The following is a 21,138-nucleotide window of genomic DNA, read 5'->3' on the forward strand; positions in this document are numbered from 1 at the left end:
ATGCATCCAGTCGATGTCAAGACGATATTACTCCTTGCTTTTAAAATAGCTGCCATGTCTCAAAGTCTTTTGTACGAATGGAAATAAGGACATTTCAGGGACAAAAATTCTGAGTTAAAAGCACACACAGTGTGGTGTGCAGCTTCTGCAGAGACACAATGTATCTTTTTCATGGCTGGGCCTCCTTTTTTTTATTTCCCTTGCTGTCATTGGCCAAATAGTTGAGTCAGACAAGCTCTCACGCCATGTGTCAAAAGGTCCAGTGCTGCAAAAGTGGGCTCAGCAAAAAAAAAAAAAGTTTTAAAAGAGAAAAACTTCACTGTTGTTGAGTTCGGCCTGACGCGGTTACGCAGCTCGGAAGTTGACATGTGAAGGAGGCTAAAGTCGTTAATTCTGCAAAACCGAAGCAGCCAATTTCTCCCCAATCAATGTGAGAAGTGTCTCACTGAGAGGAAATGGAATCTCACACAATGAGAGGCGCTTTAATGGAAGGAACAGAGGAGGACAAAGCCTTGAAATTCATTACAACTTTTCTTTTTTTTGTGCATTTTCTCTCTATTGCTTCACATTGGATTATGTGTGGAACATCAAAGGCTTTAATTATCTTAATTACTCTGACATTCGCAAGCAAGGAAAGCTCCTTGTAACCAAAGGAAAGCTTGCGCGTCTCTGCGTCGTTAAAATGCACATAATTTGAATGTTATATGAGAACCTTAATTGGTGAATTCATGGTTATCAAGGGGCCTCCTTCATTACAATTCAAGAGGCTCCTTCGTGGTGGCCATATTCTCCCATAATGAATGTGATCCCCCCCCCCCCATGCAATAACTAATTGCACACAGCAGCTGATCGTCCCCAGCCCACCTACACAGCCAACATTTATATGGAGACATTTGTTTATGACTCACAACATTAATATTTCTCTTCTCTTCACAAAATGAGAGTAGAACACAAAACAATTATAGATTCACCGAGACCACACAAATAAATCCATATTAATCTGATACATTATATATTTTAGTTTGCCTTTCCATACCCGACTTCACCAAAACCTTCTCTACAATACTTAAATAGTAAAGCAGAATAGAACCAGTCAGGATGAAACGATGCATCTATTTAACTTTATGCAACTTGGCCTTGAGGTATTCTGCTTTCATAAGCATTTCACAAAACAAGAAATTGGTAGAGCGAAATAGAAATCTTTATTTCTTTTTCATTCAGGCACTTTGCAATTTCTTTTGGACTATGAAAAAAGTGTTGGATGTTTCAGATGCACCGGGCTTTCAACTGACTCCAATGTGAACCCATTCATGTCATTATAAGTCGGGTGAGAGTGGAGGTTGGATGGGTCAAACAATCACAGGACTTTCACCTAGGAGACTGTTGTTCGTGTCCCGAGTTAAACCAAGCCACGTTTGACTTATTTTAGTGTAATTTAGCTACGTGACTTCTTTACCAACTAACCTCAGTTAGACTATATTCACAGGAGTTTATTTTGAAAAGACACCATGCATGCAATGATACGTCAGCCATGACATGTCCAACTAGACACTAGAGGGGGACATCATATTCTGAGGCTTGGGGCCACTGACCAAGCAGAGTTATATAATGTTTTGGGAGTGAGAATAAGATGAACAGCCTGGAGTTCACTTTATATCACAGCTGCAAGGTAACATTAGAAGCACTGGAGGTCGGTCACATAAAATAATGATTTCAGCAAGTGCTCTCTGTTGATGTCACTCGACATTCTCAATAGTATAAAGGAGGATTTATAGTTTCCACTTATTTCCAGGATTTTGTTCCGGAGCTCAGAGCCAATCGTGTTATTTTTACACATAAAGACGTTGTGTAATCTGTGGATTTGAGTGTTTTCAGGGGAAAGAATGCACTTTGACCCTGCAGCTGAGTCAGATTAGGGCAATCTTAGTGAATCAGGGCATTGCTCTGAGAATTTGAATTGCAATAAGTCTGTAATCCATGGCTAACAGAGTGAGCCGACTAGTATGTCGTGGTGTGTTTGGTTACACAAACAGCAACAAACTAAATCAATGTGTACGTATGTTCTAAGTGTCAAAGTCGTCCACAGGTTCATTGTACTACAGAGAGTGTTTAAAGACTGGCTGAATATTTAGCATGCATTCAGGTTCAAGCCATTGTAAACGTAGTCACTGCTAAAAGGTCTAGGAACAAGGGACGGCCTTAGGGAGTGCCATGCCCTCTTGTCTCCGGAGTGTGTTGGATAATGTGGTGGGCTTCACCCCGAGGTGCAGGGGGTCTCACTAAAGGGCCAGATGACACCCGCACCGGTCGACTGTCAGGCACAAAGCCCAGTTGACTTGTTCAGCGGAGCTAAGCCAGCAGCGACTGCCAGGGGGGTTAAAGGTTAGCGTAAGCCGCTCTGTCCCACTGCAGCTCACTGACTCTGAACAGCAGGGTCAGCCGTGGGCCTGCAGGACCCCTCTGCTAGGTAGAGCACTCGAGCAAAACCCACATCAACAACACAAACACGACGAGGGGATGAGGGGGGAAAAGAAAACACTTTCATGAGGATTACGGCTGCTTCCAGCGTGGAAAACAAGGTGGGCTTTTATCTAAGTCACACAGCTTAAACATACAAGTAGATTTTCCAAAGCACGACGCGGTCGGGCACTTAATGTGGCCGATGCTACGCTTTGTCTATCTTTCTGAGATTGTTTTTTTTTTTTCCAAGAAGGCATCAGATGCCATTCAGGAGGTGTGACGGCCTATTTCACAAATGAATGCTTTGCTTGTTAGAACGTTTTCTAATCAAAAGCCCACGCTCCGAGTTTCCTGCTTCTACCAGTAAAAATGTAACACAATCTAAAACCTTCGGCAAACCAAATAAATGTCATTATTATTATTATTATTATTATTATCATTATTATAATGGTGAGAATGTGTTTGATGTGTTTGATATGCCCAGGCACTTAATCAACCTGACATCCTGCAGCAGAGACACCACGAGAGCCAATATGCATGTCATTTTCATATCTAGGCAGTGACTGGAAAAAGACATTATGAAGTCCAGACCAAACACATGTTTGCCGACATTAATGAAGCCCCGGTTGTCGAAAGACACAACGGTGCTACATTGACACATCTCTCTAGCCCCGAGCATGCTAACAGCGTAGTCAATTCCTTGACGGAGTCCCTCAAGGCTGCTGGTACCGAAGACACTTCACTTTGAGGAGGGGTGGAGGGCTCCTCCCTCAACGCCGCCTCCCCGCACCAAAAGATAATTGTCTCCTCCTTACCCAGAGAGAGATGGGTGTATTTCCATGACCTATACCGGGGGACTCTTCCCCTCGCTGGCGCAGCCCGAGATGTCACAGTGGTTTGCCATAATTACTTTTGCTGATAGAGGTGAAAGAGGACATTTGCATCAGATGAGGTGCACAGTGGTCGGGTCTCCCTCGCTCGCCATATGCAGCATTTAATGTCACCGTAATCTCTAAAGGTTAGCATCGGCAGCACCGCTGTATATCTCCCCAACGAGCTGAATCAGTGGTTTGAAAATAGGTTTGACATTGAGTTCGGGCACACGCACACACACGCGCACGCACACACCCGCAAACACAAAGAAAACACCTTAGAAGAGAGATGTTGTGCATCTTCACTCAGATGTTCTACTTCCACACCGACACTGAACAAGATTGGCAAGGTCAGGGTGTGATTCCTCTCCACGGCGTCCCTCTCTTTAGAAACGCCTTGAGCTGTAGAGACAGATATATAGTGTGTACTCCGTACACCTTTGTTGTCAGGGGAGCTGTTTATCTTTAGCATCTGCTCCCTGCTGCTGTCATGAGACTAGAAAGATTTTTTTAAGGGGAGACCCTAAGTAAATAGAGCATTAACTCGCCAAACCATAAAACTTCCCCATTTCATTACTATTTGTTTTTTTTTTACTGAAAACATATTTAAAACCTTATTTTCTGATGCAAATTTCGAAACAGAAATCTGAACATTGAATGGATCCAGGTTCAAAGTGCTTGTTTTTTAGATTTTGTTGACATATTAGAGGTTTTCACAAAGGGAACAAGGGATATCTCTCGATCCCCCCTCGGTCTGAAAATCATCACTATCAACTTTCAACAATGTTCATGCTGTTTTTAATCAGGCTATGGATGATATGAACACCAACTGTAAACACCATCATATATAGTACAGATAGAATGAAACAGGAAAGTCTGCTGTATGTAAGATGAAATGGAGAAAAACACCTTCAGAGATTGTAAAACTGCATTCATCTAGGTGACACTGCAGGTGAATATGTGAAAGAATTACTAATATCAACAGCTGGGATCGGCTCCAGCCCCCCCCCCCCCGCGACCCTGAATACAGGATAAGCGGTAGAAAATGGATGGATGGATGGAATTACTAATATCATCATGAAATGTCTCAAGTTGATGACTCACATTAAGACAATCATTTTTTCTGAAATTGTGTGTTGAAATATGCAAACCAGGTATGATTAATTTTTGGAGAACTCTACAGATGCAAATAGACATTAGTAAAATAAACCCCTTTTTAATGTGTATTTTAGACACGGTATGGAAGTAAAAAAATCAAAATGACGTGCATGAAATCCAAACAACATTTGACTAACTGAGACAAAGAAATCAGCTTAAACACTCATCAAGGCGTCTCATCTGAATCAGTTGCTAACAGTGTTGCTGTCTGCAGAGAAACTGACAGCAGTCTGAGTTTACTTCGTGGGCTGTCGTTGCATCATCCGGTCAGACAAGGAATGGAGGCACTTTTCTCTCCATCTCTGTTTCTGACCTCGTCTCTGAGAAATTATGTCTGAACACAACTCATTTGCAAGAGGAAGCACATCTCGAGGGAAACAATTCCACCAATTAACATTTCCGTGTCCTTATCTCAACTTTCTCTCACTGTTTTCCCATTCGGTGGACTCGTAAAAGTCCCATACATCAACTTCACATGACTGTGTAAAGGGCCGGTGTAAACATGAGTGCCACCACTGCATTAATGAGAATTTTATTATTTATAGTAACCAACAATAATTCTATATGTCACTGCTGATGGCTGTTTAAACAGCGACAGCAGCAGAATTAAGGGACCTGCTAAAGCCAAGGAATGGGGAAAATATCGTTGATGAAATGAAATGAAGAAGAAATGGTTTGATATTCGATATGTAATTTTTACCTGAAGTCCAAATGATGTCTATACCAGCTTTGACGGTGGATCATCATAGTCTGTATGTTATCTGCAGCAACCTATCCTCCTCTGATTGGCCTTCTTATGTGTCTGCAGTGGTGGGATGTTACTAAGTACATTACTCAAATACTGTATATGAGGAACTTGTACTGCACTTGGGTATTTCCTTTTTATGCAACTTTATACGTCTGCTCCACATCCGCAGTGATGAACTCATTATAATGCATTGCTAAATATAACAAAGAAATATATATATATATATATATATATATATATATATATATATATATATATATAGGGCCGTTCTACATAATGAGTATATGTTTCCTTTGTGTACTTTAAGCATATTTTGTTGCTATTACTTGTGTACTTTCACTTGAGCCCAATTTGGAATGCAGGACTTTTTTTTACGTCAACAGATCATTTTCACATTGTAGTTGTTAAAAGCTAATATACACACCTGAGGCCGGAGGATAAAAGGAGTGCTCCTGACTGGAAGGGAACCCCCCCCCCCCCCCCCCCCTCCCTCAGGTGCAATCACTTCCACTCAATCAGATGCTTTATAAGCTGCCTTCCTCCCTTTGTTGACCTCACACAGGATGTGGCTTTAAGCCGCTTTAGCTGTTTTGCTCCAAACAGAGAGCGCCGCAACCACACACACAGAGGGGGGACCCTGAGCTAATGAGCAGTCTGCCTTTAGAAAATAAGCTGCTCTGCATAAACAGAACCTGCTGACTGCCTCTCCCACTGTTTGTATCATGTGAAGCATTTTAAACTTTCCAAGCAACAAACTACTACTGAAGCCAAACACACACTGCTTTTGTTTCTTAATGGTGCTTTTTTAACGTTTTATATAAATAATAAAAGTTAGTGACAGTGTGGGCTCCATCAGTCCAACAGTTTAGTAAGAGTTAGGGGGCGGGGCTTAGTGAATGGTCAATTGGGCTACATTGACTATATCCAAAATCACTCACTATATAGTTCTGTCTTAATGTAATGAGTACTATTAAACCCTATTTAGTGGACTCACATGATTCAACAATCCATCTTCAAAAGTAGTGCACAACAGATGCTCACTAGCTGAGTATTATTTCCCATCATGCATTGCGCTAAAGGAAAAGTGACAGCGGGATGAGAGCAGCGTGATACAAATCCAAGAGTTGTGGTGTTAAAATAATATATTTAATGTGAGCAGAGCAGCACATCACAGCACAGATGCCACCAAATAACTGAACGTATTTGTAGCGGAGACGCCTCTCCTAACAAGCAAAATATAAACGTTGGGCGCCAGACAGGATATAAATCGTACTGTCAAAAAAGACAACTTAAATGATTGTAATTATATAGAGTGTTGGAGAGTTAATAAAGTGTCCCGGCTAATTGTCTCGCTACAAGAACAACCAAAAACAGGATCAATTAAGGTAGTTTTCTATTAAGTTAAACAAAAATTTGATTAATCTTCAATGATCAGGTAAGTCCACAGTTTCAAACAAATATATCATCCAACAATTAAACTCAAATTCAAGATCAGTTCATACGTAACGTAATATAATTGTTAAACAGTTCAAAACAGTTCAAAATGTCAATAATTGGTTAAGTAGGTAGTGTGAATGGGGGGAGGGGAGCAGGTAAGTGTATGTGTATTCAGGTTCAGAGTTCAGTTCTTTCTTCTGAAGGTGCTGAGTGTGTGTGTGTGTGGGTGTAGAAGAGTCCAGTTCAGTTCATAAGGTTGTATGTGAGTGTGTGAGCATGGATGAATGAAGGAGAATGTAGATCAGGAGGGGAGAGTGTAGGAAGGTGTGAGTGAGTGGGTTGGAATGGGAGAAAGAGCAGGTGAACTGGGCAGCCAGCTGAGAAGCCTGGAGAGTAAGGGGGTGGGGGACCCAGACTTATCTGAGGGAGTGCGACGTTTGAATCCAGACAGAGAGAGGGGTTTCGATGACCTCCAAACCGGCCTAAGGCTGTCGGCCTGTTCCCTGGAACTCAGTCCTCTTCTCCGGTTAATCCGATCCTTTTTCAACGAACCATCTCCAGTTTCCTCAGATTATTTTAGTTTTGATTCCCGTCCTGGATTATTTTCCTTACGCTTCTTTTCTCACTTCTATCACTCGGTCTGCTTCACGCTTCTTTGTTCTCCTTTGTTTGACCTTCCTTCTCACCCTCAGTCACACTCTCCCTCTCTGTGTCTGTATGTCACTCCCAGGTGCCTCTCATTTGAAAACTCTCCTCCCCCTCCTTGTGTGTGATGTCACTTCCTGTTCACCTTATGTTCAATGTCCTGCTCTGCTACATATTCATTCATTTAGGAAAATAGGCTTATTGCCCCCATGTTGACAACCTTTCACCTTCGTTCTTACCTTTCACAATAAAAGTCTGAGATATATACTCGGCAGCAATGATTAACAGAGCTTAACTTAAACAACAATACATACGAAAATATCTGTTTGTATGTATGAGGATGGTCCACCATCCGGCGGTGATCGGGCAGGTTTTTATTATCAGGTATCCTATCACAATACAACCATCAAGCTTCGATTCTGGCCTTGGGAACCATGGGACCTTTTGTTGTATGTCATCTGTCTCTCTCTATCTCTGTCTGTCTCTCTCTATCTCTGTCTGTCCCCAAATAAAGACAAAAATGCAGAAAAAACAATCTCATGCTGCTAAGAAAAGTTTAGCACATAAAAACTGCAATTTGGATCCGCTTGACATCGCTGAACGCTGATGCTGCCGAAGCGTACCGCCAGGAAAGCTTGCTTCGCTCCATCTTCGGGAGGAATATAGATGAAGGCTTCATTCTCCCACTCTGAGAGAAGGATTCTGTCTATAGTGTCTGAATCCCACACCTCCCAGAGCATACACGTCTGTTCATCACACTTTCTCCATTCTCTCTTTTTTTGTTTTTGTTTCTGCCATTCTGGTGACATTTTCAAAGTGCCAGATCCTTGCCTTGAGACATTGTGCATGTGCCCACACCTTCTCCGCCCCCATTCACACACACACACACACACACACACACACATGCATACACATAGAAAGCAGATACACTGTCTCCTCGCCTGGAGCCAGGCCCTTCTGTGCTCGTCTACCTCGGAGAAGCTGGAGCTTGGCATGGAGAGGAGGCTCTGGTGGATTCTGTGCTCCGCCTGCCAATGCTGCTCTTTTGATCTGCAGCCAGCTGATGACAGATCTACATTAAGCTCATAGTCTTCTGTCTTTCGCTCTGCTTCTCCTCTCCTCTTCCTCGACACCGGGGCAAATAAAAAAAAACTGTTACTGTTAAGTCCAAGAGCATTGGTGGGAATCGGCATCCCGTGGGGTCGGAGCCGTGACTCTCCTCTGGAAACCGAAAACCAGAGTAGAGAATGCTGAGTCGGTCTCCAGCTTGCAGAGAAACACCACGTGGGTGTGAGCCAAAGAGAGTGCCACATCAACAAATCCAAGGGGGAGATTTACACATCCCTGATGTGTAGCTCCATGTTTTGGAAGGATATCCACCCTTTAATTCCTGTTTAGTGATGTCGCCTTCATCTACTTTGGTCTTAGTTATGGATTTCTCAAAATAACCTCACATAGCTTCATCATAAGAAGAGAGACTGTCTTTGTAAGGAAATAAAATGAAGGCTGGATGTTGAACGATATCCCACCACTTTTTATTTGACACATTTCCCCGACCGAGAGCAACCTTGATGTTGAAGCAGAACAAATAAAGCTAAACGGAGCTTTACAGGTTTTACAAGGTTTCATTGGGTTTTCTGAACTACACAACATTTACACTGTAGAACATTTGCAACAGCACCACCTACAGCAGCCTGGTAGCACTGCACTAATGTATCACCCAACAACGGAATAAAATCGGCATTTCATCTGCCATTACCTTAGTGATGGCGACTCTGAAGTCATACAAGTCATATCGTTTTTGAATCGAATCGTAACCTGTGTATCTAGATGCATATCGAATCGTAACCTGTGTATCTAGATGCATATTGAATCGTTTATCACAGAGAGATGTGCAACCCTAGTCCAGGTTGAACCCTGCCTTCGCCCAATGACAGCTGGGATCGGCTCCAGCCCCCCGCCACCCTGAATACAGGATAAGCGGTTGATGATGGATGGATCTTGCTGAACACAAGGTATAGTATAGATGTGTTTGCCACAATAAAATAATAACATAATTGAAAATCCACCAAAAAAATCCCATGGGTTTGTTGTCGAGGGAACCAGTGGGATGCTAACCATTAGGATTGGCCAACAAAATATATAATCTCTGCAGGACTCTATTCAATTGCAATATAAGAGAAAACACCAATTATCTGGAGTCATATTAGTGAACACATGTTTTGGATTTGAATTATTACTGTTGGATATGGTAAGATTTCTCCTCTGTTGTTGTGACAACAAGGCACCCAACATTTCCTATAATTCACATGTTTTTGTGTCCAGACTTTCAGACAGTCGACAACGGATGTGATGGAAAATAATTACTTTTTCTCTGTGTGATGCTGAATGTGGGTGATGAGTCTAGACAGACTCTGGTTCTGAGTGATTGACCCCCCAAAAACACACACCCAGGGTCAATGCTTCACGCTGACAGCTGACACCATTTCATAAAACTCTTCTTCGTCTGTCGGCCGTGATGAGGTGCACAGACAAAGCTGCTAACCCACGGAGCGTATTGTATTCTCAGCTCGCCGTCCTCCTCGGAACAGTTCCAAATTAATTAGAAAATGATCCTTTCTGCTCTGAAACTGAATTTTGGAAGAAAAAATATTTAAAAAATTCCACGACAATTCAAGATGCATAAAGAGCAGACAGATCTGTCCAGGCAACACAATTGCTGTAATTACCCATCATTTAGAAATGCTCTCTATTATACGTTCAGACTCCCACGCAGCCGAGCGGCCCTCTGCTGCTCGTAACCTCCACAGAAACAACTGCCGACCGACCGCCGGCATCAGCTTGACGAGGTTTGTCAAGTTTCTTGAGAAGCCGACGAGCAGAAATCACACTCCACTACCGTCATGTCTGTATTATGACGCACCTATCTAACCGCTGAGTGCTGGTGGAAAATGGTGTCCAATGGCAGAGAGAGTGAGAGGACGAGCATGTGATGCACGGCTAACAGCTGCTGATGAACGAGGAGTGACGGCCAGTGATGGAGCCTCGCCATTAGTAAAACACAACCATCTGTTATTTCTAAAGGGGCTCATCTGCTTATTACATCCAGCAGGAACAGCTCGCCATCGCATGAGCGATGCAGGCGGCTTTCAGGCGGGGGGCGACTTTGTGCTTTACAGGTGAAAACCCTTATTTTTGTAAGTTTGAGCCGCTGCTATTTTTAGCACATTTTCATTTTCCTGACGCTGTGATTGAGCAGAGGGGAAAAAACAGCACGTAGCATTTTGGTTGGAGCTCGCCCGTATTGTTCGCATTTTTTGCCATTACGGAGCTGTCCTCTGATTCAGTGGGGCAATGCCTTTGTGTGGAGTGTAAATTGGCAATCAGCCTGTCGCATTACCATCCAAATGGTCATGGTGGCGCTCCTGTGAGGAGGTCATGACCCTTCTCAGGGGAGGAGAGAACGCTGTTGTGTTAAACTCTTACAGACCTGTTTTTTTTTTGTTTTGTTTTTACTGTGTGCACGCAGACACCTCAACATTTCATCTGTATGTTTAATCCATCTAGTTGTTTGAAGAACCCTCCGTCTCCCCCCAGACACGGGAACAGAGGAGGAACAAGCTTATCAGGATACACGAGGGACCGGATGTGAGAGCAAACACGAGAGTCAGAGTGCATGTGGACATGAGAGAGGAGAGTGATGGCAGCCGAACATACATCATTCAGCCGCTGCATCGTGTTGCTGCACGGCTGTAGAATCTCTGTATCCATCATGGGGAAAAGCATACACCTGTCAGCTCACCTTTCTTTGCAGCCAATCTAGTGACTAACTTGACTCTCATCAGCTGCTTCCTTTGAGATGTCTTACTCTGGTTTTGGATCTGTGTAAAAGGTTTCAACCCTGAACTAACATGAGAAGACTGTGAAAAGGTTACGGTGTTGGCGTTCTGTAAGACATCTATGTGTCGTGTTGCAGACATGTCTACTGATTATGCTAATCAGCTCACCCCGTCCTTTCTGGTGATGTCACTTATAGTGAGTTACAGTAGCGTCCAGTTTGTCCTCATGAGAGGACGCGGACGCAGAGCTGTCCCGACGGCTTGTCAATCACACCGGCGCTGCAGGAGGATGTGTATGTTTTCATAAGTTTGTTTATTGGATTCAATCCAAAGTGTCCTGGGTTCGATTCCCGGCTCGGGTTTGGGTTCCTTCTTTGTGGAGTTTGCATGTTCTCCCCATGTAAGCGTGGGTTCTCTCCGGGTTCTCCGGCCTCCTCCCACAGTCCAAAGACCTGTCTGTCTCTACATGTCAGCCCTGTGATAGACTGGTTACCTGTCTGTCGGCCCTGTGATAGACTTGTTACCTGTCTGTCTCTACATGTCGGCCCTGTGATAGACTGGTTACCTGTCTGTCTCTACATGTCGGCCCTGTGATAGACTGGTTACCTGTCTGTCTCTACATGTCGGCCCTGTGATAGACTGGTTACCTGTCTGTCTCTACATGTCGGCCCTGTCATAGACTGGTTACCTGTCTGTCTCTACATGTCGGCCCTGTGATAGACTGGTTACCTGTCTGTCTCTACATGTCGGCCCTGTGATAGACTGGTTACCTGTCTGTCTCTACATGTCGGCCCTGTCATAGACTGGTTACCTGTCTGTCTCTACATGTCGGCCCTGTGATAGACTGGTTACCTGTCTGTCTCTACATGTCGGCCCTGTGATAGACTGGTTACCTGTCTGTCTCTACATGTCGGCCCTGTGATAGACTGGTTACCTGTCTGTCTCTACATGTCGGCCCTGTGATAGACTGGTTACCTGTCTGTCTCTACATGTCAGCCCTGTGATAGACTGGTTACCTGTCTGTCTCTACATGTCAGCCCTGTGATAGACTGGTTACCTGTCTGTCTCTACATGTCAGCCCTGTGATAGACTGGTTACCTGTCTGTCTCTACATGTCAGCCCTGTGATAGACTGGTTACCTGTCTGTCTCTACATGTCGGCCCTGTGATAAACTGGTTACCTGTCTGTCTCTACATGTCAGCCCTGTGACAGACTGGTTACCTGTCTGTCTCTACATGTCAGCCCTGTGATAGACTGGTTACCTGTCTGTCTCTACATGTCGGCCCTGTGATAGACTGGTTACCTGTCTGTCTCTACATGTCTCCCTGTGATAGACTGGTTACCTGTCTGTCTCTACATGTCAGCCCTGTGATAGACTGGTTACCTGTCTGTCTCTACATGTCAGCCCTGTGATAGACTGGTTACCTGTCTGTCTCTACATGTCAGCCCTGTGATAGACTGGTTACCTGTCTGTCTTTCCATGATTTTTTTGGGCATAGACACCTTTTTTAGCAGTGGACAGATAGGAAACATAGGAGAGAGAGAGGGGTGTGACATGCAGGAAAGGACCTCCGGCCGGGATTCGAACCGGGGTCTGCTGCGTATGTATGTTCGTACATGGCATGCACTCTAACCACTCTGCCAGCTGCGCATTGACCACAATATTTTGATATAGTCCAAACCCCTGTGGTAGGAGACACAGTGGGCTGGTGGAGCCCTGAGTCTAACCTGGGATCCGACTTGCGGCGCTGGATGTGTTCATGTTACTACAGCTCCGCTAACTGAAGGTCCACTTCCTGGACCGATTTGTTGGCTCGGGACTATTTGCACATCATCCCTTGATTTCAGTGATGTGATTAGGTGTTTAGCTGCCTTGTGTTTGTTAACTTCCCATCCTCCACCCAGCTCCTCCAGGCTACCCTGATTTGAAATCTAAGCACACAGTCTTCTATCTGAGCCACGCTGTCCTGTAGAAGAAACAGCTGTTTGCATGAATCTTTAATGCACGCCCACATTTGCACGCTGATGAGAATGTGGAGGATCACCTCGATCTGGGATTTAAGCTGTTTCAAGTCCCCGCCATTTCCGAATGTCAAACGACTCATTCACTGGAGTGTACCACTTAAAAATGTTCTGGGTTACAGAAACGGCTACAGCAGTCTGGCAACGTTGTGAAGCAGAGTTCCTTTTATGGGGTAAAAAACTAGAGAAAACCAGTAAAAATGCAGAAATACAAGATGTTTTAAAACTTTTGTCTATTATGGGGATGAGCAATATGGATAAAATGAATATTGCAATATTATTCCCAATACTTGCCTTAGGTACTTACAACATTGTCATTGCTTTTCTATAACATTACAATACTTTAGAATAATTATAATATTTGAGCAAAATGAGCATACATGTGGTTCAATCCAATTGACAAACGTTGATGTTTCTGGACCAAAAAATACCATAAATATGTTTCATATCAGTCTTGCATAACACTTGCAGCAACAAACAATGACACTTAAATATTAAACAAATGGTAATATTAAGGCTGGTTTGTGTTTAAAATAATGCAAATAATGTACCAACCTATAACGTAAGGATGTAGCTACTTAAATAGAAAAGAATAGAAAACTTTTTCAAACGCTTACTTTTGGTTTCATATGCACTGGCAGTGGTCCCCTGAGTGAAAGTCCTGTGTTTGTTTGTCCCACCTGCCCAGAGTGGATTTTCTCACGCGTTCTATAACAAACATTTGCTATACTTCGTCTTTTGGTCTGATCGGATTAAAAAACATGCACAGGATCGTACAATGGCAACATTTAGTTTGTTTTTTCCACCGACTGGGCTGTGTGGTAACGGTCGACAGGACACACAAACTAAATCATTTAGTAAATAATGAAACGTGTCCTGTGTTATTACATACATCAAACAAAACTCTGAAAGTGTAAGAAATAAAATGCCATTGCTGATGAGTTTTCAACTACAAATGGACTACCTGGAATTTCGTAACATGATCATATCCCGTGCCTTCGCCCAATGACAGCTGGTTGATGTTGGATGGATGGAATATGATCATATCATCAACAAAAGAACATATTGTTTTTTTTTTACTTTTGTGTTTCAATTGTGTCAATGATTCTATTTTTATTTACAGCAGACGTGCATCACAATGTATTATCTCAGCGTATGAGTATGTATTTCTAAATGCTAGCGGGGATCTAACCGGACAAACAAAAAACAACAAATTCAACTTTTTGTGATATTGTTGAGTTTTACAATAGGAGGGCCATATACAGACTCAGTGATACGTCAGAGTGAGACCCTGTAATACTGAGGTGATGGATGGACTCCACCTGTGCACTAACCGATCATCAGACAGGCCGGCTGAGCAGCTGACATGATGCAGTGTTGAAAACAGTGAGTCAGACACACACACACACACACACACACACTCTGCTGCTATTTTCTCTGTGTTTTGTAGCCTTAATTTAGAAGGAAATTTAGAGGCCCCTGTGGGTTCAGCGTCTCACCCCTCTCACCTCGTTCCAGCACTTTTATATTATTTGTCTTTGGAGAAATAAGCTAAAAAGTAAACACCATAAGCTGGCTATGCTGCCCTGCACAGAAAAGCAATGCGCCTGTCAATATGGCTGCGGGTTTACAATTGTTGTGCTTGGCGACGGCTGTCCGTATCACACAAGTGTGAAAAGCAATAACACCACCAAAGTGCAACTGTTGGCGGTCAATATTTTCTCTCCCTGATAAACCCTCTGGGCAGGAGCGTCGTTTCATCTAGCCAACACAAACACAGCTTTGCAGTTTCAATCTGTCACAGTCTGTGAATATGGAGCCAGAAAGAGAGAATATATATATATATGTATATATATACCATTGTCTTGCCACTCACTGCATTCTCATTTTCACAGAGGAATCATCCAAACAGGATTCCCTGAGGTAAAGTCCCGCTCCTCCTCAGTGTCAGCGGGTTAAAAGCGACTCCCCGCTACAAGCAAATGAGTGTTCGCGGCTGTTAGCGCTGTGACTTGGATTCGGTTTGTCTATTCTAATGTCACTTCTCCGCAGGAGAACGTTTCATGGAGAAAAAGGGAAATAATCTGAAGGCAGCCGCTGTGTATTCTTTAGCACAAATAAAACATTTTTTTCTGATGAAAAAAATAAATAAAAAAGATTACCTTGTAAATAGTCAGACGCGTTTGTGGGAGAGAGTCTGCAGGTCGACCTGAGCGGGACACATGAACACGTCTTTCTCAGCTGAATCTGGGAGACAAAGAGACGCCAAGGTTACTTCACAGCTGAGGCTTTTCAATGTAAGAAGATCACACAACAACACGATGAGTCCTTGTAGCTTATATGACATTTACAAAGTTTGCACACACACACACACACACACACACACACAGTCGACAGCCTTTACGTCCCAGCAGCTGTGGACTCTGCAGACTCTGCCGCCCCGCGGCTTACTTTTGGAAGATGGATCTCCAGAGGCCCCCTGAGGAAAACGCCATTTTGCAATGAACGTCCGGGCACATTAACTGTCGCTGTCTCTCTCTCTGTCTCTCTCTCCGCTCTGACACTGACGGCGCTCCCACACTGAGGCAGGGTAATTGGCTCGAGATGATGGGCCATAAACATACATCACAGGGGCGGCGGAGCGTCAAGCAGACGGCTAACGAAGGCTCCCTTTCTACCGCGTGGCTCTTGTTTGTCGTAGGCCGCGTCGTCTTCCCTTCCCCTCGGATATTCACGCTCTTTGAACACACGGGCCGGCCCTCCATTATTACAACACACGGAGGAGAAAGACCCTGCCACTCCCTTCAATCCATCTGCTCCCATAAAACGGCACACTCTCTACACTTGGACCCTTTTCACCATTTCCTTGGCTTCATGAACACAACCCAGAGGAGGCTGCCATTATCATCCCCTGATATAAAATAGGCACTCTCCATTTAAAATGCATCATCACCATAACAGATAGGATGCCCTCCCTCTCACCATTACTACCGCCACACAGTGGCGGATAATAGGCTATCCGTTCCTGCGGTGCTATCGCCACGGCGCAGCCTTTTCCTTCCATTACCATAACACTTCTGTCATAATAAGCAGGAAGAGCCTTCCAGTTATGACCACGGCTCTCCGAGAGGGGGTCAGTCTTGTTGTCAGAGTGTTTTCTCACACGCTGGTAATTGAGAGAAATAAGGCCTGGGCGAAGGAAATAGCACTGGAGCTTCCCTTTTCTTCCCCGCGGTTCGCTGCGTTCCAGTGGTGCTGCAGAGCGTGCACAGCCGACGTGCATTTTAAAAAAGGAACATATGGGATGCGAGAAACGGTGCCAGTTAATTTGGCTCACACAATCGCAGCCGTTTGCACCGGCTCATGATGCTGCATCATAAAGGATTCATCATCAGATACAGCCGGCCCTATTCTGCATTCTCTAATACCGTGACACGAGATGAGGATTTCATCAATAAAACCCACTTTATTCATCTAATCCTCTTTCTTTTTCTGGGGTTTCCAGATTTAGTTTGACAGGTCTTGCGTGACCATTTTTTTTCTCCGAGACAAGCAGCAACCTAAAGACCCCCTCACTCTCAGCAGACTGGAACTTCGACGGGAAGAGTAAAGCCAATGGCAAGGGAGGGGGGGCATCCAGGCAATTCGCTCATTATTCAGGCAGACACTCAAGGCCACAGGAAATAGCACACTTCATTTTTCTTGTCAAACTCTGGCTGGCTTAATGGCGTGTATTCTCAGTGAGCGGCGAGACAAAGGGACGGCATGCCGAGACAAAGGGACGGCGTGGCCTCGGCTGGAGCGCCCATCGAGGTGGAGGCAGATAGCCTACATTCTGAACGGTAGACCACCCGAGCTGTTAAAGCTGCCGTAAACGCGCTGCGGCGGCAAATAAACACGTCTCATCTCTCAGAGAGCGAGTGTGCCGGTGCTAGCTTTAAAAGAGGGAATATGAAATATGATCACAATTATTCTCTAACTGTAGAGAGGCACAGATGCTCCTATTGTTCCTCCCGTTCCACATCCTCCTAAACCTTCCCTCATTATTGCCTTCATTACCGGCGCCATCAATATAGCGGGCGGCTGCCAGAAAACTTGGATGTATCCACAACTCATCATCCAAACACCAATTAATCATCCGCCCAGCAATTACACACCTTCCACCATACCTTGCATTGATTTTTTTTTTGTTTAACACAGTGACACTTCTCCCATTATATTTATGCACCACAAGCTGCTGTGAGTGAGGGGCGAGCTGCAGGCCTCCTCCTGCTCTATATATTCGCTGGACTGGAACCGTGTTGTGATCAGAGCGATGATGGGGGCCCGTGTTCTGGTGTCGGCATTGCGTTCCCCGTCTCCAGGCACGGTGGCGGGCGGCGGTCTCAGACAGCCTCTTTTGTTCCGCTCCTAATTGGTGTAATTTATTGTCCTAACAGGCAGAGCAGCTGTGGCTTTACAGCGTCGCACCAATTAAAGCCAGATGCTGGAATGAAAAAAGATGGCGGCTGAACGTGACTGGGGGACCAATCACTGATATTAACGGCGAGATGAATGTGACAAGCTACGATGAGCTATGCTCCGCAACGCATCGCCATCCCGCTGATGTTGAAAATATGCAATTTAGATGAGGATTCATGAAAACAGTCGCAACCAGATCGTGGGCAGACGCCGTGCATCATTTTTAATAATTGATGCAATTATCTGCCAGATTAAACATTGAAACAAAAAAAATGTGCAAAGACACCTGACGGGCTGGTGCTACGACTGCAAGGCAAATCTGCAATTAAACTCTGTGTAATCTAGTTTCACCGTTGTTATAAGAAGTTGTTTTTGTTCGGGTTCGGGAGGATCAGGGGAATATGAAAGAAATAAGGTCGCTGTGCAGATTTCTCCGGGGCCGCGCTAACCTCGCCGTACTGCGCTCGGCCCCACCTGCCTCTTCGGTCCGGGCCCTTTCAGACAAAGAGCCCGGGGGAAAGACACAAATGTGAGTAACACGGAGAACATAGGGCAGCTCCGAGGTCGCCGCCTCAAAGAGCGAGTGGAGATGCAGTGAAGGGAAAGGAGAGGGAGGAAGGTGGCGAGACTCCTCTTTTTTGTCTTCATTCGTCTTCTCTGTGAAGTGTTAATGAAGCGTTGGTCCGCTCTGCTGCTGTTTACTCTGAATGGAGGCTGTTTATTGATGCAAAGCACATATCCGCCAACGAGTTAAACATCTTAATGCCTTATACATTGTTGTGCTTTTTCCCCGTAGCGCGACATGCTGCATTGTAGGCGTTCGTTTTAATCTAGTTAGTGCTTTTAATGTGGCAACAGAAAGGACAGCAATAGCGGCAGCAGAGTACAGCTGCCACTTCAACAAACTCAAAGTAACCTTATTATTATTATTATTATATACTTGCATGAAAGTGAAGATCAAAACAGACATCTGCATTTTATTGTAGTTACCTAGAATTAGAAATTCTGCTGCTGCTGCTTATAATAATAATAATAATAATAATAATAATAATAATAATAATAATAATAATAATAAAAATAGAGCTTGACAAAAACAAATTAAGAACACCTCATGGATGAGACTGATTTGCAGCCAATTTAACAGTGATGATGCTAACAGCTGTGTACAAAGAGAAACCAAACAGCTGGCTCACATACATTTGTACAAAATAAAAGAGGCAGAATTCATCATTTAAACAATGGTTGGCTTTTATTTTCTCACGGTATCTGGGCTTGTAAAAAAGATTGGTGACCGCTGGTCTGGCATCAGTGTAAATGGACTGTTTCACTTTAGCACACTAGTCTGTGAGGGTGTTTATTTGCAGGTTTGAGTAAAATGTTGAAACAAAGAAGTCGGACTAGAGTTTACTGATATTAGACTCACTATCTAATGAGTTGACTGAGCTACAATAAGGTCAGAGGTAATTCACATTGCCTATGTCCCTCGCTGTTCTAAGTACATGCACCCTGCCTGGGACCAGTGATCGCGTTCCCGTGGAGGCTTGTGTTGATGGGAAGTGGACGTGACAGCGGGAGCATGGCGTCCGTGCTCGGCACCAGTGAAGCTCACGCCACCTCGGTTGGATGAACCGTCCTGTTGGGATGAAAGATGGTGTTCACAGACGTCCCTGCAGCACCTTCGCACAAATGCCTTCCAACCCCGAAGACAATCTAAAATACTGATTCGCCTCTCCTTCCCCGTCTCACTCTCTCCGAAAGAGTCCAGCTCTGTTTGAGAGCCGAGAGCGGTCCGAGTGGATGGCAGGGAACCTCGGCGTTACGAGGATAAAGAGCTCCGACCCAATTAGCTGTCTTTGTTAAATAAAACTCCACTGGCCCTCATTTAAACCAGCACACACGCCCCCTCCCCACACTTCCTCCTCTGCTTGTGTTTTTACAGTATCAAGTGATAACGGATTTAATTAGCGGAGGACCTCGCTTCAGGGAGACTCCTAAATCCATATTGATATTTCTGCAGAGTGTTGAGACGGAGGCCTCGGCTCTGTGATGATGACTTACGAGGAGAGGCTGCAGAAAAAGTAAAATGGAAAAGATGATTTGCAACGTTCCCCCGCTCCGGTTTACTCTCTTCCCTCCGAGGCTAATCATTCAGCTGCAGGATGATGCTGAGAATTATGTAGAGCACAAGGAGCTGATCGATGCCGTCTCACTGCTGGAGCCTTGGATGCAAACAGGCAAACAGGCCTGCTGTCAACACAGCCGCTTTTCTGCTTTTGACATATTTTTTAATTCCATATTTAAAAAAAAAAAAAAAACATAAAACTGGACTGCATGATAAGTGCAGTGAAATTATATCACCCCATGTTTTCTCCATATGAACAGTGCTGCCAAGAATCTTGATGGGGTAGGCGCTAACGCACCATGAGAATACACAAGTATACTGCTTTTTCTCATTTTCTCTAAACTTCTTGCATGTAGGGCTGCACATCGTTAAACAGTGGCACCCTAACTTTAGAAGTGACAAACATTCACCTGCAAGCAAAGTTTCTCTCCCCACACACACACACACACACACACACACACACACACACACACACACACACAGTCACGGTGATGTCGTTTACAAACCGGCTCGGTAGTGAACGACACGCTCCGCCGTGAAGTGATGTCATGCAGCCCTGTAGCGTTCCATGTGGAGTGAGCACTGCGCCGCCGGATTCAATTAAAAAAATCGCCGTTTATATGATCGATTGCTTGTCAGGGAACGGTCAGCGACCAGCTTTAAATTTGATGTATTTTCTTATTAAACAGCAGCAGAACGGGTGTTTAATTGGGTTATTTTCTTTTGATGTTGCCAATGTGTTTTACAATGAACTAAAACCTCCTGCCATCCACAATGAGACGGTTTATATAAAGAGCTATTTTCAAGAAACTGGAATGATTTTACATGCAGTAAATAAATGTGCTGTAGTCATTTATAGAAACATAGTCGGTCTACTAATCAGTCTATGAGGTTTTCATTCATACATAGTATTGTATAAAGTATCATTGTGGTATTTGAATCAAATTCAAATTATTGGAATTGGATCATTTTCAAATGGTAACCCATCTACTTGCAGGAATTTTTCCAATCATTTTTGTGACACATCTTGAATCTGTTGTTTTGAGGCTGGACAATAAAACGATCTCCATGTTTTTCATGTTAATTCTTTATCAGTGTTGTTACTGTTTTTAAAGTGGTGAATAAATTGGTTTGAGCAACAAAACCCCGCAATATCAATTTGATCAGTTTGGTCCAATAACATTTAAAAAGTCTTGAAGAGACTTGAATGTATTGTTTCATCAACATTCAAGTTAGCATAAAGCTAACCGACCATAATTAAGCCACGTTAGCCTTCTTTGGAGATGGCAGACTTATGACTTATATTTTAATGTTTGTGGTGCACATGTTCAAAAGCCAAGAAGGAGGGGTGTATATAAACTGACCATATGTAGT

At 44.0% G+C, this 21,138-nt stretch overlaps 1 protein-coding gene across 1 annotated transcript in view; it reads right to left on the bottom strand.

Moving 5' to 3' along the window:
* Window positions 1-15,428, bottom strand: part of mgat4c (mgat4 family member C) — a 53,810-nt gene extending 38,382 nt beyond the window's left edge. Inside the window, exon 1 of the mRNA XM_084018379.1 lies at window positions 15,344-15,428. The gene's annotated coding sequence lies outside the window, so the exon portion shown is untranslated. The remainder of the gene's footprint in view (window positions 1-15,343) is intronic.
* Between the last annotated feature and the right edge of the window lie 5,710 nt (window positions 15,429-21,138).

Source organism: Eutrigla gurnardus, assembly GCF_963514095.1.
Source record: "Eutrigla gurnardus genome assembly, chromosome: 9".
Classification (NCBI taxonomy): Eukaryota; Metazoa; Chordata; class Actinopteri; order Perciformes; family Triglidae; genus Eutrigla; species Eutrigla gurnardus.